Consider the following 9,568-nt stretch of genomic DNA (forward strand, 5'->3'; position numbering starts at 1 on the left):
TGAATGGCTCTCTAAATCATCGAACGGTGCACTTATATTCAGTATCAGTTTGTTGGAGGCTTCTTTTATTCTCATAGTTTAACATTTTCTAATACATGAGTGGAAACACTCACAGTATTAACTAGATGCTTAATAATCCTAAACTTCCCAGTTCATTAATGCTGGAAACTAGTCAATGTGTAGATCTCGTTGGTAATAGGTCACTGTATTATTATTTATCTTTTATTCCAAGCTACACCCCAGGATATGGGGGGAAAGACAATTTGCAGAATGTTGATGGTGATGATGATGATAATGATGATGATGATGATGGTGGTGGCAATTTGCCTATTGTGTGCGTGTGAATATTCAGATCACATCTTCTATGTTATTTTTCTGAGACCTGCGGGTAACTGGTGGGCGGTGATGGCCTGAGAGTTTGGAGACCATGCCTCTGGTCTCCCCACTGCTCCCTTTATCTCCCATCAAATTAAGACCTGGATGCACGGTGTAACAGCTCCTGTGCATGTCTGCGTGGACACGTGGGATCTGTCACCATATCCGCTGGGGTTTCTGACTTGGGTCAGCCACTTGGCAATTCGGAAGGGGGATGGGCTTGGGGAGCAGGACGCGATGTGGGTCTGGCTTCACGGCGCTGGGCTCTTCCCAGGCTAGACGCCCCCCTCCTGGCATCTCCCCGACTGTCTGCTCTGGGTTTCAGTCCAGTGCATCTGGCATCAGACAGCCAAGCAGAACCGGGTCTCTTGTCCCCCATTGCCAGTGGCAAGGAGAGAAAAGCGGAGGCAAAAATCTCATGCGAAGGCATCTGTTAATTTCTGTACATTTTCCATCAGGCGTCTCATTCCCGCTCCTTCTCCTCGAGTAGAGTCTGCCAGGCCAACTCTGCTTCCTGCTTCCGAGCCTCTCACCTTGTCCTCGGGGCCCCAGACGTGTCCTGAGGTCACAAACACCTTTCCAGAGAGGCCCCACTGCCAGGAGCACTGTCCTAAGCCATTGAGCCCAGCAGCCCTGCAGGAAACTGGAGGAACAGAAGCCAGTCTCCTTGTGATTTTCTCGTGGCCCTGCTCTCTGTGTGTGCCTCTCTCCTAGAGAAGGGACTAACTCACCGAATGCAGGAGAGCAGCCTAGGGAGCGAGACCACCAACCTGTAGCCAATTTCATGTAAATTTGCTGGGAGCCTCAGGTGAGCCCAGCCATGTGGGGTTCGGCTTGTGCCAAGAGCTGGAAACTGAGTCTGGGATCGGGAGGAGACGCACCCCCTCCGGCTGTTTGGGGATGTGTGTGGGATACTGAGGGGAGCCGCTGGGGGGGTAGAGGTGTGTCTCCGGCTCATGTTCACGGAACACCCCTTCCTTGGGTGTGTGAGCGACGGGCCCGCCCCGCGCTAAGTGCGCGATCTCACGATGAAGCGGGAAGTCTAGCGAGGCAAGCGCCCAGCCTGCGTGTCACGGGTCTTGGTCTTGGGTGATTTCCCACTTTTTCTGTGGCATTCCAAATTCTCTTTGAAGCCCTTAATGGACCAGCGTTCAAAGGGTGTTTTGATGATTTATGTCTAGCTTTCAGGGCCATCGTGACAAGACTGGAATCAAGATGTCTTGCTCACGGTTCACCGAGACATTTTCTTCTGGTCAAGGCGGTTCATGACGTCGATTCGATATTGAAAGGCGCTCTCGAGTGGGGCCCCTTCTTTTGTGCCCTGCTCTGCAACGGCAGACCCTTCTCCAGAGGAGCAGGAACCAGGGAGGCTGTGTGTTCACTTACTTCACCTCACTTTGAGTCTTTTTTTAAAAAAAATATTAATGTTTATTCATTTTTGAGAAAGAGAGAGACAGGCAGAGAGAGAGAGGGAGACACAGAATCCGAAACAGGCTCCAGCTCCGAGCTGTCAGCACAGAGCCCGACGTGGGGCTTGAACTCTCAAACCGTGAGATCATGACCTGAGCCGAAGTCCGATGCTTCACCGACTGAGCCATCCAGGCACCCCCACCTCCCTTTGACTCTTAGTGGTTTTTTTGTTTTTTGTTTTTTGTTTTTCTTCTCAGAAAGAAAGCTTTCCTTGAAAATTTAAGCTCTGGCACAACTAAATTGCACACCATAATCTTCCATTTGATTTTTGTCAGTTAAATTCACACCTCAAACGTAGACTGTTACCTCAGGCGACTCTTTTGATTCTTCCAGTCGATTGTGAATTTAGCGAAATGCCGAGCGCATATCCCTCTCTGGTAATTACTGGTTTACAAATCCCTTCCTCTTCCCTTCAGGACCTCGCTGGCAAGTTTCTGCTCTCCTGGGCTTCGAGGAGCGAGATGAAACCCATTCTGTGCTGAGCTGTTGGTTAAGACAACGTCCTCGGGGCTATGGGGTTTGTTAAATGTCTTCCAGATCCTTCTTTGTGTTAGGTCAGGCTCAGGTGCTGCTGTCCGGTGCTGCTTGGACGTTCATGTTGCGTGTGCACGTGAGCGAGGCTCCTCGGGATTCTGGTGCATTCTGTGCGTGTCCAGGAGGGTCCCCTGCCCTGCAGGACCCAGAGGAGGGGCGGGCCCTGCTTCTCTCTGTCCCCGCGGGAAACGGCCCGCTGACAGGTCTCGCTCGGCCCGGCCTGGCCCTGCACGTGCGGCAGGTGCATACGGTCTGGCCGGCGGCATAGCCAATGTGTCGTCTGCTCTGGACACGGGGGTCCCTGCCGGTGAGGGGCTGTGCGGGCCTCTGCGGCAGCTCTGATTCGGGGGGCGGCCTCCCACCCAGGGCCCCACGACTCTTGGTGACGGTCTCCCTGCTTCTTTGACAGTTGCCCAAGAGCTTCATCAAGTTTCTTAGGAATCGTGTTTCGGACGGCAATTTGGAAGCAGAAAGTGACATAAACTTAGAGGTAGCAAGCGTTTCTAGAGGAGCAAAGAACAGACGCTTTGGGGCACATCATGGAGACGCTGTGCCATCCGGTCTGGTACCACGTGTGGGCTCTTTCCCCCAAAGGGTGTCAGGTTCCTCCTCCTCACCCTCTTCACATCCCCCTTCAGGCGTGTCTCTGCACAGAGTGCAGGCGAGGTGAGCGGGCCGCCGCTGCCCAGGAGCAGGGTGCATGATTTCATCCCCCAGCGTGGCCAGCTGTCTCCCCACCCCCGTGATGGCAAATCTATTTCTGATGTTTCTTTCCACTGGCCGACTTTTCCAGGAACTGAGCGGGCCGTGGGGTCAGGATGGGGCTGGGCTCTGCTCCCCCTCAAACAGGCCCTGGGGGTGGCCCCCGGCTCTGGTGCCAGCGTAATGCCAGGCTTTGTGGATACCTCCTTCTCAGAAGGAGCCTTGCTGGAAGTTTCTCGGGGATCCCCGTCGTCGGATCCTTCCCACTCCTTGCGGTTTCTTATCTCCACCTCACCAACAAGGAAACTGAGTCTCGGAGAAGGGAGTGACTCGCAGGCAGGTCCCTGTGAGCAAGGGCACAGTTAGGGCTCTGCTGGCCGTTGGACCCAGCCTGGCTCCCGCAGGGTCCGCCCAAGTCAGGCCCCTTCCCTGCCTACAGGGTCAGGTCCAAACCGCAATCTGTGAGGCCCTGCATTCTGCCCCGGGTCAGCCCCCTCCTAGAGACTTGCCCCATCCCTGCAATTGTGCACAGCAGCCCGCAGATCCCCAGAAGGCCTCCTGCCTTCCCCCTGCAGTGGGCACGAGTGTTTGTGGTCCAGCTTCCCTGTTCCCTCCATGTAGAGACGGATAAGGCTGTTGCCCCCCGACCCCTTGGAGGGAACTTTCTGCATCAACCCTTCAACGTGGACTTTGCCAAGGGTTAGGTTTCTCTCGTTGTTAGTCTGAGCCTCGTGTGTGCCAACATGAAAACAGGTGCCTGTGGCAAGATGGAGTCACGCGCGCCCTAACAGGGTCTCATCCTGGGGAGCCGAGCAGTCTCCAGCCAGGTTCTTTTTTTCTCTTCCTTGAAGGGGACGTGCCAGGAGCTGGTTGATTTATTTTTGTGTAGGTTAATTTATTTATTTTGAGAGAGAGAGAGGACACAAGCCGGGGAGGGGCAGAGCAAGAAGGAGAGAGAGAATCTCAAGGGGGCTGGGTGCCATCAGCACAGAGCCTGATGCGGGGCTCGAACTCATGAACCACAAGATCATGACGTGAGCTGTAACCAAGAGCCGGACACTCAACAAACGGAGCCACCTAGGTGCCCCCGGCTGGTGGATTTCTTAATAATATGGTAGCTTTGGAGGGCTCTCTGGCTGGGCTGGACGCCGACCACTGAGGAAGCACTGGGTCTGTATGGAGAGCGCTGCCCCTCCAGGGAGACCTGAGAACAAAGAAGGGGCTGGAGGTGGGGTGACGCTCCCTGGACACAGTGCTTGTGTGTACACATACACACCTGTGTGTGCAAACACACACGTGCACACACACGTACCAACACACGTGAACACACATGCACACAGATGCAAACATAGAAACCACACCTGTACACGCATACACACATGTGCATCGGCACAGTCACATACATGTACCTTGCACACACACACACACACACACACACGCACATGCATGCACAGGTATGGCCCAGCCTCCAGCCCCATTCTTGGCCTTTTCATACCACAACACCCTGAGCTCTGTGTGAGGAGGGAGAGGGGTTTTCTCTCCAGACCATTTCACATCATCAGCCAGCCAGGAAGGTACACCACGATTTACACGACCCCACACATGGGACGCTTCGGCCACACCTTGCAGGGGGCTAAACATGGCTGTCTTTGAATCCAAATATTTGCCTGTCTCTATAGAAACCCGAGCTTTTGCTCACCGCAGCGAGGAGAAGATTCTGTGTTCTCCACACATCCTTCTCCCTCTGCCTGTAGAGCCCAGCTCTAGTCTGGAGCCCTCATTTTGCAAGCAAGGAGACACCCCGCCAAAGGAGGAGACCCACCCGCGCGTCAGTGTGGAGGGGGGCGCCAGGCTCGGGGTGGGGCGGCCCCAGTGCACCCAGGGGCCCCCCGTCGGCTCTCCCTTCTTTCCCCCGCGGCTGCTCACGGCACTTCTTTGTGCCACGTTTGCTGAGATCAATTCGTTCGCCCCGTTACAGAAAATCAGCCTAGGCTGTTTTAACCTCCAAACGGTGGCCCTGAACGAGATTTCCCAGTTACATCTGAAAACGTAATAAGTCTTTGCGCTGACAGCCCCCTTGTAGACCGTTTGGAAAACATCAAAGGCTGGTTCCTGACGCCCCGTGTGCAGCGCGTGCCCCTGGATGATCGGCCTTGCCTCTTGCAAACCTTATAATGCCCAGTGAGCTTCTGCGACTCGAGGGTCCTGGAGGCCTGGGAAAGTCCCAGCTCCGTGCTCAGACGGCCCACTGTGGCTTCCAAGCTGAGGCTCCCATCCTGGGCGCAGGGGTGGCCTCCTGAGAGTTCGGGGCGGGGCCTCCGAGGGGAGAAATCTAATGGCGGTGGCTTCGGAGTCTCTTTTTCCAGGTAATTTGGGGCGTGACCGTCCCTTCCTGACTCTTGACCCACTTTCGGCACGAGAATTCGTCCTTTTCGTTGCTGTTATTTCACTTCGAGGACAAACCGGGCGCGGTTTGTTTTCAAGCGGACCACTCGCTCTGGACCCTGGGCGACAGCGGCCAGCGGGTTCCGCCAGCTTGCTCTGCCTCCCCCTGCCTCTCCCCCTTTCTCATTTGCGGTGTGGACACGGACTTCCCGTCCACGCTGCGGCATCACCAGGAGCCCACACGTGAAGCCGCCCTGCCCCCCTCCTCCAACAGGCCGCGGAGACACAATCTGTGGGGGGCTGAACTTCAGAGCCCACAGCGAGACGCTGGCCATCAGATTCACCTCCAGGGGGCACCACCGGGTGGGGGTGGGGAGGGAACAGACCGGGCTATGGAAACACTGGCTCCCTGGGGTGTTTCTGAGGACCAGCTCTAAGCAGAGGTAAGGAGAGTGTCCTCTGAGGCCACCAGAGGTCCGTTCTTGCCTCTCCCACAGCTCGGCTCTCTGCCTCCCGGTGGAAAACGCTACCAGGTGAAGAGACGCGGCCGGGCTGGGCCTTCTGGCATGCAGATTCCAACCGACGGGCACCCCGCTCACGTCTCGCAGCCCCAAGAGGTCCCACGCGTGATGAAATCTATTGACTCACCGTTTCTTTCTGCAGTCGTGGGTCTTTCTCTGAAAACGTGGCAGGTAGCTCTTGGAAACCTTGTGTGGCCCTGGCTGGGGGGAAAGTCCTCCCTGCCCGGAGACGCCCGTTGGAAAAGTCCGAAAGACCTGCGTGGCCGATGGCATCCGGGCAGCCCAGCCCCGGAGGCTGCCCATTGGGATGTTTCTGGAAATGAGCGCTCCCTTTCCAGCTCATGCCAAGCAGAGAGAGGCTGGGTGGGGTGTGTGCTGCAGCCAGCCAGGGGGACCCCCTCTCTCTAAGGGCCAGTGAGGGGAGAGAACCGTCCTGCAGGAGCACTGCCCGCAGCCCTCCCCCTCCCCCAGCACGCTCTGAGCCCCATCAGTGTCTGCGTGCTCCCTTCCAGAGCAGGAACCTGGCTCCTGTGTTCTGCCCCTTCCAGCAGCTGGCCCTCATTCACACATCCCCGCCTTCTTTTTCCAGCCAGGATGGGAAGTTCCCTGAGGGCACCAGTGGTTCTAGAACTTTCTTTCATACCTTGCACAGGCTGAAATGGCGTAGACACCAGGCTGGCCAAGTTAAGTTAGTTGTGCCCAGTATGGACTCGGGGGCCTCAACACAGAGGCTGTACCCTCACCTGGGCACTGCCCCACGGAGCTCAGGTCTCAGACACACGCGGGTTCCATTGTGTGATGACCTGAGTTAGCTCTGGTCACTGTAGCACTCATGGCGAGTAAATGGATGGGGGCAGGTTTCTGAGATGGGCCGCACAGGAGGCGGTAGGCGTACCGGCGGCTGCTCTAACAGCTCCCACCAGCGCAGGGGCTGAAAACAGCCCACACGGACACGAATAGTTCTGAAGGTCAGAACCAGGAAATTGGTCCCACATGCCTATAATCAAGCGGTTGGCAGGGCTGTGTTCCTTCTGGAGGTTCTCGGGGAGTATCTTTCCTTGCCTTTTTGAGCTTCTCGAAGCTGCCTGCCTTCCTTGGCTGGTGCCCGCATCACTCCAACCTCTGCTTCAGTCTCCATCCCTGACTCTGATCCTCCTGCCTCCCCTCTCCACTTACAAAGACCATTGTGATGACGCTGGGACCACCAGGGTCACCCAGGATAATTCCTCTCCTCAGTATCCTTCACTTAGTCACATCTGCAAAACCCCTCCATCTGGCCGAGTAAAGTAAAGTTTTAGGGACAGAACGTGGAAACCTTCGGGGGGCATTATTTTGCCTACCAAAAAGGTGCCACAATATGAAGGCATAGCCAAGGGCAGGCGGGAGCATTACCAGAGGTAGCAACGTGGCCAAAGGAGGTGGTGAAGTGTGGGCTTTTGGGGAGAGCCCTGCTGACTTTGGTTTCTGGGTGTTTTCTGTTCCACTGCCTTGTTAATTTCCTTTGTTTTTCATTCAGAAGTTTGAATTCTCTGCCACATACACATACTGACACGCATGCTATTTCTTTTTTCCTTTTTTTTTTCTTTTTAATTTGGCATTTATTGAAGCTGATGGAGTGAACTGGATAAGAGTACCCCAGAGTAACTGATGTGCCACTTAAAATATTGAACATCCATTTAGAAAAAAAAGTGTACTGAACATTTGGTCCCATCACACCACGTGGAGCTCAGCTCCCGCACTCTGGGGTCTCAGCCAGAGAGCAAATTCCCCCAACTCCAACCTCGGAGACCTAGGCCTGTTTCTCCGCTGGAGAAATGGCTCGTCCCAGAGAACAAGGTCATTAAGCAAAGTTAGTGACAACACAAGCAAAGGGAAAGTGACAGCAGCGAGTGGGTCCCAGGGAGAGGGTCCCCCGGAGGCTTCTTAGCAAGCGGATGCGCACCGCGAGGCTGTGAGGCTACACGGGGCTGGGTGCCTCCAATTACGGAAAGTTCTACAACTGCGGTTTCCTATTTTTCCCATAAATTCCTACGATATCTTAAATATGACGTGTAATGCTGCACTGGCAGAGAAGGACACTCGAGTCTTTCGTTTTTTAATTCAAGATAAAGCATTTCACAAGAAACAGAAGACTGCTTCCCTGCCATCACTGCAATGCATGTGTTCCCAAGACTGTGCTTAAAGTCTGTATTTTTTGCTATTTTGTGATATCATTGTGAAGAATAAAACCCGTACCTGTGCAAATGCATGATGAATTCTGTCGTTTGGGGGCAGAGATGCCTCGGGACTCCAGGACTGACCTGGAGTTTACTAAATGCCCTGGACTCTGACGCCACAGGGTCGTCTATTAAAACCCTTAGAAGTCCAGCTCCTGACTTGAATTTCACAGTGCTACGAAGATGGGTTTCTGGTAAAACAAAACAAAAAAAAAAAACAAAACAGTATTTCCTCTGCTGGCCGGGCTGAAAGCACACCAAAGCTAACCTCCAGCTGCTGGTGTTTTGCTCACATTTCCAGCTTTCACTGAGAAATGCAGACCTGTACCGGTGGATCCCGCCAGCAAGAACAGGAAGATGTGGTCAGGCCCCGGAAGGACGAGGCTAAGTCCGGACAGGAGCTGCAAAATCGGGCCAGCGGCTCTCAGTTCATTGCAATGAGTTTTCCTGCTGGAGTGACGACGGAGAGGCTCAGAAATCACTTCCGGCGATGGCTGGCGGGATGGTCCTTGGGGGTAAAAGAGAGCGCCAGAGGGCCGGGAAGCCTGGGAAACCAAGCGGCACCCTGTTCCAGCTGAAGACGGCTGGACTTGTGAACTGTGCCCTGCAAATCGAAGAAGATCCGGGCTCGCCGAACCTCACGGAGGCCCCTGGGCCATCTCTTCCGACCCTCCATCTTGGTTGGGCCTTGACAACGTCTTGTGTTCTTAAAGAAGTCAGATGTCAAGATCCATACTGTTTGGAGTTATTATAAGAATTTCAGGTTATTACAAACTTTGTGTTTCAATATTTGGTGAGAACTCGGTGGTTTCTCATCATCTTATTGCCTGATAGATGGCCATATCCAGTATGCTCAGGTTGTTTTAGATTTTAACCTTCATTAATCAAGTATGAATGCAGGGTCGCCTGGGTGACTCAGCCGGTTGACCGTCAGACTCTTGATTTTGGCTCAGGTCATGCTCTCACAATTCATGGGATCGAGCCCCATATTGAGCTCTGCACTGACAGCATGGGGTCTGCTTGGGATTTGCTCTCTCTCTCTCTCTCTCTCTCTTTCTCTGCCCCTTCCCTTCTCTCTCTCTCTCTCACACACACACACAGTCTCTCTCAAAATAAACAAGTAAGCCTTTAAAAAATAGGGATGAGCACTGGGTGTTGTATGGAAACCAATTTGACAATAAATTTCATATATTGAAAAAAATAGGAATGCGCTGATTTATTTGGAAATTTAATCAGTAACACCTTTCATCTTGGATACTGTGCCTCATGAGTCCAGCAATTCAACTCTTGAGAGAATAACACGGGTGACTGGTAGAAAGTTCTAGAAGGTTGAGCTGATTCTATCAAGCCTGTCTCCATACCTGC

General features: G+C 53.9%; 1 long non-coding RNA gene across 1 annotated transcript; it reads left to right on the plus strand.

The window, feature by feature from the left end:
• The first annotated feature begins 5,195 nt into the window (after positions 1-5,195).
• On the plus strand, positions 5,196-8,226 carry LOC123380951. The gene is made up of 2 exons (XR_006587409.1): positions 5,196-5,447; positions 5,964-8,226. It is a non-coding gene; the product is annotated as an uncharacterized LOC123380951 (long non-coding RNA).
• Positions 8,227-9,568: the final 1,342 nt, after the last annotated feature.

Source organism: Felis catus, chromosome D2, assembly GCF_018350175.1.
Source record: "Felis catus isolate Fca126 chromosome D2, F.catus_Fca126_mat1.0, whole genome shotgun sequence".
Classification (NCBI taxonomy): Eukaryota; Metazoa; Chordata; class Mammalia; order Carnivora; family Felidae; genus Felis; species Felis catus.